Raw genomic sequence first — 21,847 nt, 5'->3', positions numbered from 1 at the left:
CTCTCTCTCTCTCTGTGTGTGTGTGTGTGTGTGTGTGTGTGTGTGTGTGTGCGTGCAAGTGTGTTTGAGTGTGATCTGTGTGCGTGCGCGCCTGCATGCGCGGTAATTAACTGACTGGGTTTTCTGTCTGATTAATTGCAAATGCAAATGTTGCAACTTGAGCTGGACATTCAACAGATTATCATTATCAGTACTATTTTTATTTTCATGTTTTTACAACTTAATCTATATCTGAAAAGATGGACTCGGTGATTGATCTTTGATTTTCGATTTCCATGGACATTCATGGCATTATTTAGAGCATAGACTTTTTGGTGAAGAGCCGCAATGATTTGTGCCATCCAGAGCAGGTCCTTTGGCAAGAACGCCAACCGTTTTATCACTGTCTTGGCTCCACACCACAGAATGGGGACTATTTTTAGCAAAAGCCAAGAATACTGCCACGGCCACAATATGAATTTGACAGTGAGTCATGGCTCTGTGTTCGCCCACTCATACCTTTGGTTGGACAGCATAAAAATCACAAGTGAGTGGGAAATGGGCGCATTTTCAGCATCACCAGTTTACTGTAGGTCGTATCATGAAGACCATGCTGTATAAACCGTGGTTTGATCCTGACGATGACTTCAACTTCACTGCTTTTTACAGAAACGTTACCCCGCACACCCCCGCCTTATCACTTCCACGTAGTCACCAAACTCACGTCATCCACCGCCAAGAATACATTCATGCCAGGGTTTTCTTTATCGATGAGGTTTAGGTTTTCAAAGCTGACTGTATTTTCCCAATGTATGAGGCCGTTTTGACACAGAAAAACCTCCATGTCCTGCCTTTTGGAGAGAATCCCATTGCCGCGATATTCGAGGGAGTTTTTTTTTTTTTTTTTTTTTTTTTCATTCGCGTCCAGGGACCAATTTTATTGCTCCATCTCGTGCCATTTGAGTCTCCCATTGGCGCCAGTAAAGCGTGACTCTAACTTGGGCAGTTATTGCACACATTTACTAAGTGTAGGCCAGGACGGACTGAATCGATTCACCCTTCACAATCACGTTTACCGTACACCATGTCAAATAAATACGTTCACACCACTAAGTATTTAGTCCTACATTGGCGTTGAGGTGGCCTGGCGCGTCCCCTCGGTGTTGCAGCCACCAGCAGTTGCCCCATCCTCCCATTGAGCGGCACCAGAGCCTCACACTACTGCTAAGAGGAGAGGAGAGGAGGGGAGAGGAGCGACGTGGGGTTCACAGCACTTCACTGCCCACATACTGTATTATCCTGGTTCCCTCATACTACCAACAACGAGACAGGACTTGCCATCCAATGACCGGCAGTGTCTAATAATGCAAGTGCATGGCAATGTATGGACTTCAAACGCAAGGCTGTGTAGGCTGTTTTGCATAATCATCATAAGAAAAGAAAGATGCTTATTTTTCGATGGCCAAGGCTCTCTTCATTTGTCAACTGGTTTTACTCGTAACAATTTTCAGCCCATCTCCTGTCCTGATTCTCGTTCCCACGGGGAAAACAGGGATAGAGATGTGTGAATGGTTTCTGACTAAGGGATATTGAGTCGAGAGCAGTACGCTGTCTCCCTGGAATCAAAACCAGCAGTCCCAGTGGACTCAGCGCTCAATAAGCGGTAATCGACCTCCACTCATTTAATCGCACAGAGGAAAGAACCTGATGGCCAGCAAGGAAGAGAAGAGCAAGAGATGTCAGATTGAAAATGACGTTTCTTTCCTATCTTGTGCGTGGTTCTGCTGTAACATTCGACACAAAACCAGAGGACTCCAGCTGATCACCAGTCGTCAGTGGTGCGTGAGACAGTCAGTCAGTATGTCCGCTTTCACGCAGGATCACGTTTCGTCGTCCTCTTCATCGTCTGAATTTACCGCAACCGCGCTCTCGTTTATCAAGCCATCTTTTATTTATGTCCGTAAGCTGCGGTGTCAGAATGCTCATGATGCAACTTGGAGTAACGTTATGAGGACTGGAAGACTTGATGCCCCATTCCTTTTTATCTTTTTAAGTCAGGACGTTTGGCTCTTCTCACTTAGTCATGGGGCTCCTTTAGTGCGTGCGTCCGTGTGTGCGTGCGCGCGTTTTCAAGCGATATACATAATGCACCAAGCATTGCTTCGATATCAAGCCATTGCGTTTCTTAACACTTGAACATAGAGCCTGTACATAATTGGGGCGATGACCCTTGCCGGTTTGGAGGTCATCTATGTCAATAAGTGTGACATGCGTATGTCTCCAAATTTCAAACACACTTTGGAACCCATCGCCATGCTCAGTTCCCCCTCATATAAAGTTCCACCACGCGCCCTCGAGCAGGGTATACCGCAGTGACATTTCAGCACCCCGGACAGCGACTGTCGCAGCTTTGACCGCAGCCGAGTCGTTTCAGCACCACTGACAGCTCCCGTAACCAGCGGCCTCAGCTAATGCTGTGTCAAGAGTCGCTGGCTTCATAATAGAGCAGGAGTTCTCCAGCACAGACCCCGAAATTAGACCCAACTGCATTTGATAAGATTTTGCTACAGTGATGGTTTGTGCAGTTAATTTTGTACTCAGTTGTATAACTGTCTACACTGTAGGTGGGGGATAATAATATCTAGTAATAGACTAATAGTAATGAGAGGATACCTTAAATTGGTATATTCATTATTACACATTACCTGATTGAGACCAGTTTGAACAAATTGGAGTAAAAGTTAAATATTTCTTGTTTTTACTGCGACCTCCTGGAACTCAATTGAGACACTGTACTCCCTATTTGTTGAAGCTCCCTACAGTGATTTCACAATCTCAGGCCTCTTCAAAGCTCTTCCAGCTCAGTGATGTATGATTATCTCTACCAATGACAATGTCAATCAGAATGAGTTTCACATGTGCAACATGTGTAACCACACCCCATCCAATGATTTCAAACAGACCTTGCAAGTAAATTTTTGGCAAAATGGGATTAACAGCTAATTACAGACAGCTGGCACAACCAGTTCAGGCCATGATTAACCTGCTGCATATGTAAAGCTCACTGCCATTGGTGAGATAATCATACATCAATTTTTGAGATTAAAAGTTTCAGGAAGGGTTTTGAAAAAACATCTGAGGTAATGAATTTACTGGAGGGGGCCTTTAAGCAGGAAACTGAAAGCTGCCTTGAGGATGCTCTCAATAATGACCATAGTGGTATTATGAAGCCACTTCATTACAAAGACAGGAATGCTGAATCCTGAACTCCTATCAAGCCCCCCCACCACCCCATCCCCAACATGCACCCACACACATATTTGGATTTCCATTGACTCCCTGTGTTTCCTCTTCATGCTCATATAGACCTCTCACTTCCCATTTGTTTCTCACCTCTCCTCCCTCCCCTCTCTGTTTGCTCACCACTCTGAATCTCAAATTCTCCACTATCTGCATGCTCTGTTGCTTAGCATCTCCCATCTGCTCTCCACATTCACCGTTGAGCGGCGGAGGAGGGACTCGGGGCTGAGGAATGGAAAATACATCATCCATTTGCTCAAAACTGAGAATCTTGTGGAAAGCAGAGTAGATGTATAAGTCTTCCATGCAACATCGCTCTTCTTCCTACTTAAGAGAGGGAGGGGAGGGAGGACGAGCCGAGGGGTGGGAGAGTTATGGTCAGGATGGAGAGGTAGGAGGGAATGAAAAAAATGAGAGACACATGATAGAACTACGATGGTATTTGAGACAGAGTGGTAGACAGTGAATTTGAGTGACATGGGAAATAAGGAGAGGCATCAAGGGGAGAAAAAAGTGTGGGGACAGAAATGGCGATAAGGACACACCAGCTGTGTGATAATCTGGGCCCTGTGTCTATTTCTATGTTGTTTCAGAGCTGGGGTGATTTTCTTCTCTGTAGTAAATGATCTGTTTGGAGGCTCATTTTCTTATCAGGCATCAAGCAGACTCCTATTTCAAGAACTAACAGCCTGTTAAGTCAGCTTGTGTGCATGTCTGTGCATGTGTATGTGTGTGTGTGTGTGTGTGAGAGAGAGAGAGTTTCCACTTCCATACACACTAGAATGATTAGAGTAAAGTGTTGACAAGCAGGTCATTAGCCTGTTCAAAAAGGGTCACAGAGAGATGCAAGGTGTATGTGTTTGTGAGTGTGTGTGTGTGTGTGTGTGTGTGTGTATGTGTGTGTGTGTGATGTGTGTTTTGTTTGCCTGCACAACGCTTTCAGATGATGCAAATGGTTTGTCCTTATGAGCTCACTCATTCCCCCACCCACTGGCTGATATGTCACCCCGCTTCTCTCTTCTCTCTCCCTCTCTCTTTTCCTCTATCTTTCTTTCCCCCCTTCTGTCCTCCTTCCACCCCCCGTCCCCTTATTCCTTCCTCCTCTCTGGTGATTCACACTGTCATCTGTCTCCAGATGGCCAGAGCTCTGTCACTGGGCTTCGTCACGCTGATCACAGCCACACACCCGACACACACACACACACACACACACACACACACGAATACACATACACCAGCGCATTCACACACAAATGGAGGCACACAGAGATTCATACATAACTGTGCTTATTCAAGATTCACTGACGCCTGCAAAACACACATGAAGATATATATATATATATATATGTATATATATTTATATATGTATATAAATAAACAAACATATTTACTTAGGTGCACACACACATACATACACACACATAACAGCACAAATCCAGCGACAGACTGGACCATCAAGTCCTTATGAAGTCACAGCCTGAAGCACATTTGTAGAGTTGCTTGATTCAAGTGGCCTAAATGAGGCGATCAGGGGCATCCAATTAATTTTCAGTGAAATACAATTGCTTCCTTTGCTTTTTTCTTTCGTAAACACTTAATTGCATTTTAGGTGGATGGAATTATAGGTCAGTCATTCACCATCAGCCAGCGCTTGGTTGGCATTGAATAACGCGCATCAGAACCATGGAGTATGTGGTATTTGAACCAGAGCTGGGTAGCAGTGCGTTACATGTACTTGAGTAACCTTTTGGAATCAATTCTCCGAGTAGTTTGCCAGTATTGCAGCATACTTTTACTTACTGACATACTTCCTCCAGTACATTTACAAAGACAAATATATACTTTTCTCTCTACGTTTACATTAAACTACACAATTCTCGTTACTTTTATATTATTTATTTATCTATGTGTTTTTATTCAGCGCACATTCCAAGAGGCTGACGGCTCTGGCTCTGTCTGTTGTCAGGTAGCCACACCCTCCTGGCTCTATTTCACCAGCAGTCAGTAGAAAGTTAGATGGCGGAAGCAGCGGCGAGTGATTCGGATGAGGCTCAACATCCCTGGCCTCACAATCAAACGTCGTTTTCCAGGAACAGATTAGCCATCGGAAGTTATTTAGTCTACCGGTAATTAGTTTTCTTTTTTTTTTTTTTGGTCAGTCAGTGCGGTCGAGCAGGCAACCCGCGCGACTCCAGATTGGCAAGTCAGTCAGCAACGCCATTGCAAAAAAAAAAAAAAAAGCTAAAGATAATGAACAAGCAAAATGAAAAGAGAAAACATGGAACAGGAAGGGGGAAAACCACTCTCGAGACATCTGCAGCCGAATGCAGACCGACCTCTACTGCCACAGCTTGCCTGTTGAAGAGGCTGTGGACAGGATTACAGAGCGACAGCCCCTACACAGGTTCAGTTTACACTGTTGACCCCCCTCAGCCACCTGACCCGAGCTGCCAAAAGGTCAGTGCAACACAAGTGGTAGCGACAGTAAGTGAGACATTTCAATAAGAGAACGAAGTGCTGGTCCAGCAAACCGCGTCTGCTAGCCAAGCACCAGAAATTTAGGTTTAAGTCACAAAATATACCATTCTAAACATTATCTGTTAATATTATTTAGAAATGGGTAATGTTAATGCTGAAAAACAAAAAACAAATAAACAAACAAACCAACCTAAAATGACATGAAAAAGAGAGCAATATAATTTAAATGCAGCATTTAAGTTAAGAAGTTATTTTTTCTTCTTCTTAATGCAAAAATAATAATTAGGCCTACTGACCCAGTCTGTGATTGTTTTTATCATATAAATAATAAATGGAAATATTGCTTTATTTACTTCATTGTTTGTAGACATTACAAATGTAAACAAATCTGTCACAGTGCCAAAGTATTGCAAACAATTCGTTTTTACATGTTGTCTACTTTTATTCCTTGCATTAAGAGCTCAGTAAATCAACCAGTTAAATATGAAAATATGTCTCCATTCATGATTGCTGCTGGTTGGGTTACTCATTTGTTTATTTTTGGATCACAGGCTGGGCTGTTCATCTAAAGTATGAAGGCACATGATGATGCAACATTGTTCATTAGGGAAAACGGAGTGCTCATTCGTGTCTTTCGTCTGCTTTATGTTAAAAAATAGCAGGCCTCACTGGGCCTTATTTGGTTCAGTAAGCTGGTACATTAGTGAGCATTTGCTGTGAGGCAGACAGGTGGTGGTGTTAGGGGCAGTGTGATGGTGCTGAGGTGGGGAGCCGTGGATAACTTGCACTGGGACTTTTTGTCCCAGTTCATCTCTGTTGCCTATATGGTCATGAGTAAGCACATCTCTGCAATGCATTTCTGAAGTTTATTTCGAGTACTTTTTGCCTCAAGTGCATTTTATCAACACTATAGCGAGGCCACTAGTATGAGGGGCTGCTGGCTAATTGGCCCGGTGCAATTTATAGTCCCTGTCCGTCCCTGGGATTGTATGAGGTTACTCACTACTCCAGTCTTTTATGTGATATTTTTTCCCCTCCGAAGTTGTTATTTTGCTGAATATTTTTATTTCTACTTGAGTCATTATTGCTATAAAATACCCATACATTTACTTGCGTGCTGTTTTTGCTTACTCTGCCAATCTCTGATTTGAACACACACACGGGTGGTTGTTTCAGATGGGAAGGTCACCAGGTCAAACCCAGATCAGCAAAGAAAATCTAGCGAATGAATGAGAAAAACTATAACAGCCCTTTATAATTACAGTCACTGTGCCCTTGATCAAGGCATTTTATTGTTTTATTTTAACTTTTACTTACCCAGGGAACACTGACTAAACATGAGGTTCACATTTACACTTTACAATCTATTCATACTTGGAAGCTGCTAAGTTTATCCACTCTTACTGTCACCAACTGCCCAGTAAAGTGGTCAGTCTTTCCTGGATAGATAAGGTGTACATACATACATATATCACCAGAAAAAAAGTCCTAATCTTGACACCCAGATGAAATTCCTCTTTTCTTGTTCCTATCAGACCTGGGAATTTGCCCCTGTGATTGTAAATCCCTTCCAATTGAGACCAAGGTAGATGCCCTATCAATCTTTTATAGACAGAAAGTGCCGTCAGGGTTTCTTTAGCTTTCTGATTTACACTGTTCTTATCACATATCATTGATCCCAGAGATTGAAGATTAGATCCCAGGCAGGAGGTACCTTGTCCTTGTCCTTGTCCTCTCCCTTGTCTGTATCACCCCCCCCCCCCCCCCCCCCCCCCCCCCCCCCCCCCCCTCTCTTCTCTCTCTCTCTCTCTCTCTCTCTCTCTCTCTCTCTCTCTCTCTCCACTGTACAGGCAATCTGTCAGGAGTGGTTTTTAGGGAAAGAGGCGTAGTCATGGTGTGAAGAAAGGTGGTCTGTGTATGTCTTGTTTTCTTATAGTTGTATTGATTTAAGGCCTAAGGACATAGTGAAGAAAGAAATATGATTTCTTGCGAACAATTATGATACAGCTGTATGTGTATGTGGGTGCACTTGTATGTACATGAATGTATTGTGATTTTGTGTTAAGCCCACATATTATAGTCTACTGCATTTCCCGAAAGGCTGGAACACCTTACTGACAGTGAAAAGAGTGCTTTAATGCTTTACTCAAGTACAAGCACTGTTAATTTGTTGATATTTTATTCAAGCAGAATTAAAAGCACTGGTGTAAAAAAATCTGCCTCTGTAAAAGTAAAAAGTAGCTCTTAATTTTCGAAAGAAAACATTTCTAAAAGGATGAAAGTGGCCAAACTCAATTCACGTAATTCAAGAAAGTGAAGATTATTTTTTGAGCAGTTATTAGACAGTCGCAGTGAAGAGAGGCAGGGAAGACAGGGCAGAGAGAGGGGGTGACATGCAGCAAAGGGTGTGGGCTGAATTTGAACCCAGGCGGCAGCATCTTAACCTTGGTCTGATGTGGTATGTATTGTACATGGTGAGCTAGCGGTGTGCCCTCCAGTTGAAGAAATTGCACATTACAAAATAAAATGCACAAAGAATGTAAAACCAGAGTAATATGCCTATTTACACCAATTCAGTTTCTGATGCTTACAAAATCTGTACTCTGTAATTAATGTGAACAATATGTAGCTGCAATAGTAGGGCCCTATAAAGTCCGTTTTATTTTTTCCCAAATTCAGTTGTTGCAATGTTTTTTCTTGGTGGTGCAGGTGCAGGTGAAACGACTGGAGGGGTTGTGCCATCCAGATTTGCTTCCCTCCATGTAATTTTTCCCAGATATACATTCATATTCCACACAAAAACAGCATTTCATTCAAATTATGTCAAATTCCGCGTTTTAATTTTGGGAAATTCTGTTTTTTACCTTTTACTCTTATTTTACTACCAAAAAAGAGTGTGTTTTAAATGTTAATGACTAAAATGCACACAAATGAAATAGAAATTACCTTAAATTGAGGTAACAAATAAACAACACTTTATTTATTTATTTAACAATTACGTTGTTATAGCAATAAAAAGGTGTATGTTATTAATGATTGAACAATATGTTAAATTATTATTTGTTTTAAAAATGTAAATTACTTATCAAACAGACCTAACAATTCAGCTACCAATGAATGAGCAGTAGTATGCCTGTGATAACATAGATTGAAAAATAAGCCGAAGTGATACCGCTTCTCTGAATAGACAAGCTAAGCCAGTGTGCTGCTGTTAGCCAGTGAAAATAGCGCGGAGTGGCAACTCTTCACTTTGTTACACAATCTATGTCAGTGCGCTGCTGTAGCCTGGAAAGTTTCTTTGCTTTTGGACTCGTACGGTGCCGGTGCAGTTGTTGCAATGTTTTTTCTTGGTGGTGCAGGTGCAGGTGAAACGACTGCTTTCCTCCATGTAATTTTCCCCAGACATACGTTTATATTCCACACAAAAACAGCATTTCATTCAAATTATGTCAAATTCCACGATATTCAGTGTTAAAAGTAGATTCCATTGTATTTGGCTAATTCCACGATTCCGTCTGCGATTCCGTGATCGCGGAAATTATAGGGCCCTACAATAGTGTAATACTGCAGTGTACTTAAAAGTAAAATTACTGACTTATTCAATGGCATAATGGGAGTAAATGTATTGAATTACCTCTTCATTGCAAAGGATCTTTTGGCTTAACCTTATACAGAAGAAAATGACAGGACTTGGCTGTCATTTGTAACATTACATAACTTTATTTGTAAGTTTAATGCTGCAGAAATGTTTTAATCACAAGTTTAACAGGAAGTATGCAAAAAAGGACAAAGGTGCACTATACCAACTTGCTGAGGGTTGACTGAAGTGAGGACCATTTAGATTCAACAGGCAAAAAATGGAGTGAAAATTTTCTTTGGTAGTTGAGTCTACATGGTGCTTATCACCAAGCCAATTCGTGTGCTTATCCCATGCTTCTTTTTTTTTTTGGTCAAAACACCCTCAGTTCAGGGGACCCTCTGCAATTTTGCATAGTGCACCTTATACATGCATTATCAATGCATATGTGGAAAAAATCCAGAGTATTTGCTGCAACATTAATTATCTGCACTGCAGTGATGAGGCAGCAATGAATCCTGTCATTTGAAATTAATGAACCTCCATCTGACAGTAAGTTATTAAATGCATTAATTGTGATCCTGGCCTCAGACTGACACTTCAGCCTTTGGGGGAAGGGGGGTGGTGTCAAGGGGGCTTGAATCTAAAGGTCAAATTACACAAGGGGAGGTATCAGGTAGAAGTCTGGCTGACTGATCATCTGCTGCTCATCTGCAATAGCCTGTCTCTCAGTGATAGATTGAATTGTCCTGTTGGGACGGTGCTGACCTGACCTTTGGATCAGAGCGCACTCTGGGGTTTACTGTAATATACATTATTCACAAATGAACATGGATACACACACACATACACAAATCAATATATTTGTCATCTCACATGATTAACACATCCATTATGACATTAAACATGAACCTGCTGATGCTATCAATTCAGAAAGTTATTGTTGTAATATAGAGACATTTGGTGTCTGAAAAAGATGCGATTTGAGTGGAGGTATACGACAAGATGTGACAAAGATGAACACTCTATCATGGGCTGGGCCTAAAGTGCCTCATAGAGCCTAGCTGTCAGTCGTGGAGAGAAAGAAAATGAGGTGATAATTGACTTTCACTCTTTAACACATTACCTTCACACATAGCTGTGCTTTTTCTCTAAGGCACCGAGGAGACCAAAAGACACGCCTCTGAAATTGTCTGAGGCATGTGAGTGTGTATTGTGTGTGAGTGTGTATTTGTGTGTGTGCGCCTTTGAATGTTGACGTGTGCCAGTGGATTTATGTGCGTACCTTTGTGTGTGATTATGTGATGGGGAGGACTCAAGCTATAATAAATAATTGAAAAGAGAGATTAGTCTTCATATTTGCTTTTTTCTTGTTGTCATGGGAACAACATGTAGCTTCCGACAAGCCTCCACTCTAGGAACAGTGAATGGGCCTCCTTGAAGTCCACATTTGCCTCTCTCTCTTTTAGTACCCCCATTTCTCTCCCACTGTTATCCTTCACTTTAACCCATGGTTGATTAACTTGCATATGCACACATGGTATGCATACACACGTGGACAAGCACTCGCATCTCTGCAGGCAACCAGCCTCACAATGTGTGTTGTGTGGGTGGTCCATTTGTATCGTTGCTGAATAAACTCCCCCACAAAGACAGGGGTCTCTGAAAGGAAAGGAAAGAACCTTTACTATTACATGCCTGAGACTCTGAATGGACTTTATTCTATCGATCAGCTTGAAGCCTCGGTGTGTGGGGGGCTGAGCAGTGACGCCAACTCCAAGGTGTTAAGGCCATCGAAATGTGTTGAAAAAAGAGGAAGGAATGAGTAAATATGATGAAATAATGAAGCACAAACAAACAAAATAATCTGCAGTGGGTCTGGGCTTCTCCATTCAGTCAGTGGATAGGATGCCTCTGCAGGTCGAGTGGTGGGCTAAAGGCCTGTGTGAGAGTGTGTGGGTGGTTTATTGGGGTGGGTGGTTAGGTTACAGGCCCTTTTGGCTGGCTTGATAATGCGGTTGGTTAAATATGACCCAGCTGGAAGGAACTGCCTTCCTCTCCCCTCCTCTTCCTCTCTGTCTGAGAGAACACATGCTCCATTGTGCCTGCTTAGCCCCAGCCCTAATAACAGACATGGTGTGTGTGTGTGTGTGAGAGAGAGAGAGAGACAGAGGGCAAGTGCAAGCAAGTACATTTATTTAGGTATGCATGTTTTTGTGTGTGTGTGCGTGTTGATCGATAGTTGATACTCTTTGGTTATATTTTCGCATGTGGGTGGTGTTTTTCTCACCCCACGCATTTACACCTCCAAGCGATGCTACTGTGACACTGCATTTGCGTGCGTGTATATCAATTGTGGGTTGCCATGGGCGTCAACAGATCCTTGCAGCTTCAACAGCACATAGAAGTGCCAGATCTTGGGATGTGAATGGCTTTCTGTAGGACCAGTGCTGGGGCGACACTGTCTATTTTTGTAGAAACGTGTCGGGGCTGCCAGCACGCTGTGGAAGCACGTGTTCCCTGTATTGTGCATGCAAGCTGATATTGATGAATGTGTGCAAGTGTGATGTTTGTGTGTGTACCGCCCTTCTCAAACCCTCCTCTGAGATGTCTGTCCACCACTTGTGAAAATCTCCCTATTTTTCTTCTGTCAGGGTTGACAAACACGATGGGCACACCCCCCAGCGCTTGCCAGTTCAATTGGCGTGTCCTTTAGTTCGTGTGATCATACGAAGTAATTCCATGCTTTGGATTTGTGCTTTTCTCTATGCATCTTGTGCGCCGAAGCTGCATTTTTCTGCCCTTTCTCTTGGAGGAATATTTACCATTCACTCCAGCGGAAAACAACACGTGGGGGCGGTTGAGTGTGGGCAGGTCCGTTGCTAATACCTTCCACTGCATTTGCCTTGTCTGTAATGGCAGACTGTGTCGCCCTGGTCCAGGCATTAGCCTAATGTATGGAGGCAAGCAGGATCGCTGAGCTCAACCATTTCCATTTTAATGGTGGCCATCTTGAGGTTAATTTGGAGATGATGCGGTCAAGGCGTGCATATACGCTGACACATTGAGAGACAAATAGTGGTGATGAGAGGATCTATGGGGCGGAAGGGTTTATCTTCCCACTGGGGAGGCAGTTACTGGCACACAAATGTGCATGCACACACACGCGCACACACACACACACACACACACACAGAGAAACCTTGCTGTTTGTTTGAAGTTTACTCTCATGGGGAAGGCTACATGCGACAGTGGATAGCTTTGTTACTTAGGGAACCCTCAGGGAGGTGCTTATTTGGTTCCAAATGATCCCCTGTTTGCTTCAGCGGGACCCCCATTTTGTATAAATATAATCCCTCAATGACTGCATTCATGTATGAAGGTTTTATCATTCCTCTTGAGAGTGAGCAACAGTCATAAGCGGTGCATTTTACCTACATGATGCTAGCATGTGTTTACCCCAGTCTGTTGTACATAGGTGTACACACAGTTGCATGCTTTACATCACATGCAAATACACTGGGAAGCCCTTCCATATTTTTAATATCTTTAAGCACCAGATATTTTTTCGGTCTGTAAGTACTGCATGTGGAAAATGGCATAAAGGCATGCTATGGCTCCATGCTCCAGTCTCTACTTAAACTTTCCATTCCTGTGGTTGCATAATTACAGCAATTGCGCCTCTGTAATTTCTTGACATCTTGCTAGTTTCCAATCATTGTTAAACAATCAGGGCCAGAGACATATACACCTGCAATTTGTCTTCTTCAGTCTGAAACATGCTAGAAAAAGAGTCACTGTTGCACTTTACATCTGTTTCATTTACGGTTCACACTTCCCTATTACAACTGGACTCATCTTGTGTAGCCGCACTCCCATCTCACTGATGGAAATCAGGAGAAAATCAAGCAGAACAGTTATTTAGCAAAGGGTGGAGATGCTGCAGGCTGTCATCACACTTCAGACAGCTTCAGAACAATAACATTAGGATAGAGCTTAGCACCGGTGCTCACCTGTGTATTGTTCTACTAACAACAACAAATTTGCTTACTGTTGCGACTAGCTAATAAAATAGCCCACCGTAGAAGTGCTGGTGAGATGGACACAACTAAATCCTTCATTCTTCAAAAAGCAAACAAAAAGGCAAAGTTTCCAAGAGATGCAGCGGCTGCTATAGCCCCCCCACGAGAGCCCAGATGTTCGCAGCTCAGGAAGCTATATCATTTATATTATCAGTGTAGTTAAACTAACGAAGGAGACCTGTCACTACCTGAGTAGAAAAACAAACCAGAGGTGCTGTTTTTGCAGGAATGTTTTAAGCTCAGAGCACATCACATGGTTGGCTCTGCAGTGTCTCAATGCTGAATACTTTATGCAGAGAGTTCCTCTACACCTTCATGACTTTGTGATGGCATGGAGTTGGGGGTAGCAGGAGATTTTGGTGTGAGGGAAAGTCAAACAAAGCTTATTCTGATGACTTACACTGGTAAGTCATGCTGTGCTAAACTGCAGGGACTAAGAGGATTTCTGTATCCTGTGTAGTGGTCTGAGCAGCTAAAAGATCAGAGATAAATGCTAATAGTCAAGCATAATTTAAGACTGTGTCTAGAGACATCCTGTGGTTGGTCCATGTTGGGTAAATGCACCTTAGCCCACTTGAAAGACCCTTGTTTTGTAAGAGCCGCAGTGCTTTTGTAGGTGCACGCCTGAGTTCAAATGGCATCGCTCTCACCTGCCAAGCAGCTAAAGAAATAAAAGGGTTCAGATGAATGAAACCAAATAAGCAAGGCAGACAGAATGTGCCTTGACAAATCATCTTGAGTGAGATTCATCATGCATAAAGGAAGCAGTGTGGCATCTTCTATTCTTGAGAACAAGAACAGAGTGTTCTAAAAGTAAACTTGGATTGAAGGTTAAGAAAACAGAAAGAAGTGGGGGTCTGAGAAATTGAAAGAGAAAGATGCACTCAAGAGAAGAGATTTGTTCTTCTGTGTTTCTAGTATTGTTGGCGGCTGTGTGGTATTATTTGAATGTCATGTTGGGATTGTGTTCATGGAGATGTAATTTTCCCCATTAAGAGCCACTGTAAAGCAAGTGTAATTGTGTACAGGGTCTCAGTGGTGGCACTGTGCATGCAGAGATCTGACAGTATACAGCCGACTCAGTCAAGGTGTCCCAGTGCATGTGCTTCTCTGAGGGGATTACACACATAGATGTGTAGACGACAGTCACACATCCATATAGCCACACAGACACACACATGCGCACACACCGCTGAAGTATGCCTCCAAACAGACCTCTAGGATTCGCAAACAGTGCAGATTTAGCGCTTCTTGCTGTGAATGTCACACTGGGTGTCTGTGACCTCAGCAGGGAAGGGCAATGAGAGGCAGAAAATAGGTAAAAAAAAATCTCTCCCCCTACACTTCCCCTCTGTCTTTCCAACTCATTTACTCTCGTAGGCTGTCGCTTTACCTCTCTCATTGACCCCGCGACACCCTCTAACTTTCGTTTGTGACTGTCTTTTTCTGTTGCTATTTTTTATTCCACCTGTTTGTCCCTCATCTCACCTCTGCTTTTTATATTGCTCGCGTTACGTGTTCCAAATCTATTTGTTTTCTTGTATCCGGACAGTGCACCCACTCTCTTATTATCTGTGTCTTGCTGTGCCTCCTCTCCTCCAACCTCCCCACCTTTCTGTCTGTCTCTCTCCACTCTGAGGGGCTGCTGTCCCTCTGGACTACAGCATAGCGACCATCGATTCATCAGTGTCACAGCATGCTGCCGCCGTTCTGTATGCCCGCCGCTGAACAACTGTCCTGGCAGAGCAAACAATAGCTGCTGTACACAAGCACACGCACGCACACACCTACACACAAACAATTAGACCCTGGAACACAGTCCCAGCAAGGTCACACCTTTCCCAGTGCACCCGTTTGGCGGTATTCATACAGGAGAAGGCCAGTGCCAAGTGGATGCTGCCATTGGCACAGCAGGGTAAGCCGTGGACAACACAGCCGCTCATTGAACATTTACCGACATCGGCTACAAGCATAGTTAACATTCCAATACAAGCCAACCCACATCGTTCCCATAAACATGCTATAAATCTGCTGAACATAAGCCGCACGCAGAATTGGCTAACTAGCAGAACAAGGCAACAATTTCTCCTCATTACAGAACCTGTGTTTTGCTTCCATTCCTTAATAATCTTCTTTATCCACCTGCTATTCAAATGGGACCTTCTACGTTCAATGGGGGTTTGGCAGTGGTCTTTCCAGAGCAAGGCTTAAACACCGGGGCCAGCAGGCTGTGTATGGGGTCTTTTATGGCGTGTTGTGGTGGAGTCAGCAAGAGGATGGGCTCTCCCCTGCAGATTTACACTGCGGGGCCTCAGAGCAGGTCACTGGCTCCCAGCAACTAATTTCATAATGCACTGTGAGAGAGGCGAGTTATGGCTTAAATAATTCAACCAAGCCCCAAGCAGAGGACCTACTTAATCAAAGGCTCAGTGTGTCAAAGAAACAGAAGGAGTGGACTTACCTCTGTTTACCTCATCCTCACTTGCTTCTTCTGCTGGCTTTATTTTGCACATTAAATTGTGATGATTTCTCACCTTGTGCCATCTTGCAAGAGATCCAGGGACAATATCCTGAATGCTATATGAGTAAAGTAAGCTATAAATCATGTACTCAATATATTGATGTGATTCTTATTTATTTATTTATTTCAGTTTCATATCCTATGTCGCCAGCCACCTACCACATTTAGTGCTCCAGGCAAGCTTCCCCTGCCCCCACCCGCTAAAAAAAAAAAAAAAAAAAAAAAAAAAAAAAAAAAATCAAATTTTACAATCAAAACTTATTGACAGCCCCACAGTAAAGTACTGCATGTTTACTTATTACAGGCAAGGACAAGAGCTGATGAAAAATCAAATAAACAATTTGGCTAACAGACAAATCAAAATATTATATGTAAAATAAATTTTAAAAAAATTCACTTTGTCAATACCAAACAATAACTTTTAAGAGGATATGTGCAAATTTTCTTTCAAGTAAAAATATGTTTCATAATTAAAATCTAATATGCAAAATAAATAAAAAGTACAGATTCTCTTTGCCTCAGGAACTATTTACATTACACTCGCTATCATCACACGTTACCTCTACTGCTTTGGGTTTACTGTGTAGCCCTTCTGGCCTTTCTGCAAGGTGAAAAGCTGACATCAGCTTATGAAATCCATGAATGAATGCTAATTACAACCAGGCCTCTGAGTCGCTCTTGAGCCATGTTTAACCTCAGGTATATTTTTATGAATTTTAACTTCGGAAAACTCCTCTCAGTTGAAGCCACTGTTACTGGTAGAGTTGCACTGATCCACAGAGCGATACACTGCTTTATAGGAATGAATTTCAACAATTCAAGAATTGTCATGCTCTTTGATGGCAAATAAGATTGCCCTCCATGGCTTAAGGTGTGTGCAAGTGCCTCTGCTGGCATGTCAAACTTGTCTCCCACACCTTCAAGAGTGGAAAACCTATCGCTGTTAGCTATAGATTTCACTCTGCTTTGACGTGTTTTTTGAGGATGGCCCATCTCTTTGTAGAGGCAGAAAACAGGCAGTGTAGCTTCTGCACAATACCAAAATATGATATAGCATCTCTGGAGCTTTTGGCAGCATCACAAAGTACCAGACTGAGTGAATGCTCTTGGGTTCAATTGCAGTAGCCTGGCCTGTACTCCCTTTTTCTTCTCTCTCATATTTGAGCTGTTGTTGTAAGACTGTCCACTGCAGTCATCAAAGGCAATCTGCAAATACTTCAACCTCCTCAAAATCAGGGTGGACAAAGTTTCACCAGTGCACTCCTGCCACTAGGAATCCCATGAACTGCTCTTTGACTTGGAAATCTTCTTCCAGTGACAGTTATAATCACTGTATTGACAGCTGTACAGGGTGGCTAACGTCCAGGGTGCAGTCTTAAAAGAGGGAAACATACTTGCATTTCTTTGTTGCTTGTACAGTTGCCGAAAGAATCTTTCCACTGATGCATTTAGTCAACTCATTCTGAATGGTTTTGCCCAAATACTTGAAATGTGATGTTTGAGGTTCAATCTTGTGGACGTAGTCTTTCATCACCGGATCGAACTGTGCTAAAACCTTTCAAAAAGTTTCTATTTGAAGGAGAGTGGAGTCTTTCCTCTCAATGGCATATTTCACTCTGTGAGAGACCGTACAAAAGCAACTACTTGTGTCAACACTGCTCTCCACCAGCTCAGCTCTGCGTCAAGGAGAGCCTGCTCTTGTTTGCCTATGGTTGTATCTTCTTTTATTTGAAATTTCTCCATGATGCCAAATTTTTCAGGTGTTCACTTCTATTTTTCCCCATCAGACAGTTCTTCATATGTGAAATGAGTTTGTTTTCCAGAGAAGTTTTCAGCAAAAACAAAACTAAATCTTTCTGGAATATGTCAGCCAACGTCTTTTGATCCTTTTGATATTTACTAAGGTCCTGCTGAAGATGTTGTGGGTGGCAACTTCTCCCATCATCTCTCCTTGGAAATAAGATTCTGGGTGTTACTTATTACCTGCAGCTTATAGCTAAAAACCTTTACATTAATGCAGCACATACCTTAAAATAATGTAAGGGTGGAACCTGTGGAATCAGTGGTTCGATATGGATAGCTTTTCTGAAGTTCCTTCAAAAGGTTCTGGGCCTACACATTTAATGGAGAACACACGAAAGCAAATATATTGACACAGTTAAACATGGCACAGCATATTGTGGTGTTTTTTTCAGTCAATTATTCATCATCAGGAACATATTGACACATTGCACTCGCCTGAGGAAGCTCAGCTGGCTGTTCCTCATCAGTTGATGCAGCAGGTGGCGGTCACAGATATTTTCAAAGAAAGTCAAGAATTATAATGTAAATATGATATAACAATGTTAGCAAAAATGTGTATTTGAATAACAGTTATAACATTTGAATAGTTTCCATTTGTTAAATGAAGCTAATATTTTTACTTTTTGTAAATGACACATCCATTTTTCTCCAATATGAGTCTTTTTTTTAGCATTACACTTAAAATGAATGAAATATTCATGTGATTGTTTTATGGTTGCATCTGTACATCAAACAGAAAATAGCTAGGTGTCTTGTGCATCATTTTATATACATTTCCCTGTAATTCAGCAGGACATATTTGGTATCTTTGGAAACCTTGGGATCTCCACTGCAATTTAAATTGAAGTTGTGTTTGTCTGGGCAAAGTTTGTCCATGCAGCAGTGAGAAGCCCAGTCACACAAACTCCACTCCACCCCGCATCTCTATTTCCTGTGTGTAACAACAGCATGGTACAGCAAAAACGCCTAGTTAAAATCCTTCCCATCACTACAATGCAAATCAAAGTTGATGATATTGTAAAGTGGCCCTTAATGCCCACAGAAAGGGATTTTCAAGTGAACTTTGATATGCATTTTTCTCCCATTTGATTTTGACCATCTATTTTTCAGTACGGATAAAATGTTGTCAGCTGCCACCCTCCCTCAAAAAAAAAAAAAACAAAAAAAAAAACCTCCTAAAAGCACTGTCGTACTCTTTTATCCCAGATTGTGTGTGTCATTATCGATTTAAGAGTTGGTTGCTTGGCACAGGTGCTAGAACTTGAAAATAGCAATCAGCAGCTCTCTGCCAGGCTCCGTGGACTTACTCTCTGTCATAGATTTTTGTGCTTCAGTTAATTTTACCCATAAAACACCTCGCCTGCATGCCTGCCTGGTTGTTCGCATATAGTGTCTTAATAGATATGGCATGCTCCATCCGCTTGGAGCAGATTGACAGTTTTACCCAGTTATAAAAAAAAAAAACCTCACTACTTTTGTGTCCTTCAGTATTTCTTTGCGTTTAACTTGTAGCCCTGATGAAGGTGATTATAGACTAATCATCTGGGCTCCTAACTTTATAGATTTGTCTGTGCAGTATCCGAATCACTTATATCTTCTAGCATTTCAATTTAAACCTGACATTGACTTCATAATTCAATTTCCTCAACCTCCCTGGTGGTGCTGTGTAATACATCCCCCTCCCCCAACTCATTGTCTATGTACAAGAGGTTCACAGTCCACCCTGACCCCTATCACGCTCTGCTATCCGGCTGTTGTGTAAGCCATTGATTGGCGTTTGTCTGATAGAGGCCCGTAATGAAGGGGATGATGAGGAGATTATTGACTAGGCTCTGTCTATGGAAATTAGCTAGGAGAGGTGGATGTGGAGGTTTTACCTGGATATTAGTATTGACCCGATGGAAACAGGGGGTGGCTGCACACTTGCTGGGCCCATCTAAAGGCTTTAATGAAAAATTAGATCGAGAACGTTCCCGCTTGGATCCACCTCGTTCCTCTCTCCTGTCATATTACCCAAAAAGGGACTGGTGAGGATGAGGACTGATGATCAACTGCATGAGATTTGCTCATCTCATATCTCTTTGCAATACAGCATAGAGGATGTAGGTGTTTAGCGGATCTCATTTTGCACTATTTTATTCATATTACTGCCTGGTCTTTTCTAAGAATTCATGACAGCACTTATACATCTCCAAAGCGAACGGAGAGCTGAACTCTCGCCGGATACAATATTATGCACTAACCAGAGTGAGTTCAAGTGGCCAGGGGTTCAAGTGTGCACACATTAGCATCTTTTTGAGGAGGTCAAGAGCACGTGAAGGGCTGAAAAGTGATGGCGGAGAGGCCCAGGCTTGTTTTCGACAAGGCAGGCCCTGGGGAGTCAACAGTGGCGTGATGGATACACTGTGGCTGGAGATGCTATTATCCTTCTGCTAGTGATGCCACCGTCCAGCCTGTCTTCTTTCTCCCCTGACACAATCTCCCCTCTTGATTTTCCCCCGTTGCCCAATCACAGTTCCGTTTTGCTGTGTTACCTGGAACAGAAAGCTAATATTGGCTCTCGTTTGTGTGTGTGTGTGTGTATGTGTGTTTGTGAGTGTGACTGTGCCAGCTAGTCTTTTTTCCAGCGGCAAGTAAGCACTCATAAACACCCTCATGTGGCACACGCCCCCCATATTCTTAAACACTCAGGCTCCATTATTGCTCTGAAAATGAATGCAGTGTTCTCTCTCCTGGCTAATCAAGGATTATCCTGTCCATGCTACATATATCATTTTTTTTCTGTTTCTCTTTGTTCTTTCTTGAAAAACAACAACAACAAAAATGGAGCTTCATGAAATGTTTATTTTGGTAGTGAGTGAGCTATAGGAATGAATATTGCCTCAGGAATTATTTATTTATTTATTTATTTTTTCCCCCTGCTTCCTTTTCTTGTCTTGCTTTCATGTTGGGTGCCTGATTACCTGTAAATCCCCACTGGCTTGTGGGCACAAGGCCCTTGTGGGAGTTAAAATTTGGATGGGTTTTTAGCTTCGGGATTGTAATACATGTAAGGGAACACACACAGCATACAATCAGTATGTCTCAAAAGCTTTCACTAAAGATTACACATTTCCCTAGAAGGATTTTCCAAGAGAGTCTTTTATAAGCTTCAAACCTGTAATGTGTTTGCTGCAAACTTTTTTTTTTTTTTTTAATGTCCTGGTTTTAATGCCCACAGCGATTACAGCTTGGTTCCATACATTGATATATCTCTGGTATTTATGTGTTTATATGGATGTGGTTAATGAATACAAAAAAAGTCATATCTACACTGCATGTGTTGCATTGTTTACGTTTTTGAATAATGTGGGTTATGCTGATAACAGATGTCCTCCAATTATACTCTCCTAATTGCATTTTAATCAGTCTGCATTGTAATTCAGGTCTGAGGCGGAAGCAAACAGAGGGAAAATGCACCACATTTTTATAAATAGCATGTACTCTTGCATGACGTTCTCATTTACTCGCCCTATGAGGATATTTTTCTCCAAGCTTCTATTGTGTGACCACAGCTCCGCAAATGCTATGTTGCTTTTGCAAAGGAAAATTAATTTGGGTATTTAGATCATGCCACATGCATGCTGGCTTTGCATGCGTGTGTGTGTGTGTGTGTGTGTGTGTGTGTGTGTGTGTGGGTGGGTGTGGGTGGGTGTGCGTGCATTCCCAAAATGTGATCATGCTTCAGATCTGTCTATCATCAGATCAAGTATCATCTGTCAGCGGCAGACAGACAGGTGACTGCTCACGTGTATCTGTCTGGGGAGCTGGTGTTCTTTGGAAAAAATTAACTTTGACATTAACCTTGCTGTGCGTGTGATGAGGGAGACAGCGGATCAGAGGACATCACCGCCACCACCCGTGGATTTCTTTAATCAGATGAGCGCTTCATTAGCAACAGGGTTGCAACACGCAGATACGACATGCAGATATCCATGCAGGCAGCCAGAAGTACACACACACACACATGCTTGTGTGTACATGAACAATGAATACACAAGCACACCCACTCAAAGATGTCCTCCATAGAATAGCCTGTTACACAAAATAGAAGTGAAGTCACAAATC

At 42.4% G+C, this 21,847-nt stretch overlaps 1 protein-coding gene across 1 annotated transcript in view; it reads left to right on the top strand.

Moving 5' to 3' along the window:
- csmd2 (CUB and Sushi multiple domains 2) overlaps window positions 1–21,847 on the top strand; it is a 277,838-nt gene that overhangs the window by 1,564 nt on the left and 254,427 nt on the right. The window lies entirely within an intron of this gene.

The sequence above is a fragment of the Myripristis murdjan genome, chromosome 11, assembly GCF_902150065.1.
Source record: "Myripristis murdjan chromosome 11, fMyrMur1.1, whole genome shotgun sequence".
Classification (NCBI taxonomy): domain Eukaryota; kingdom Metazoa; phylum Chordata; class Actinopteri; order Holocentriformes; family Holocentridae; genus Myripristis; species Myripristis murdjan.
The sequence above is the reverse complement of the archived record's forward strand: the minus strand, read 5'-3'. Positions and strand labels throughout refer to the sequence as shown.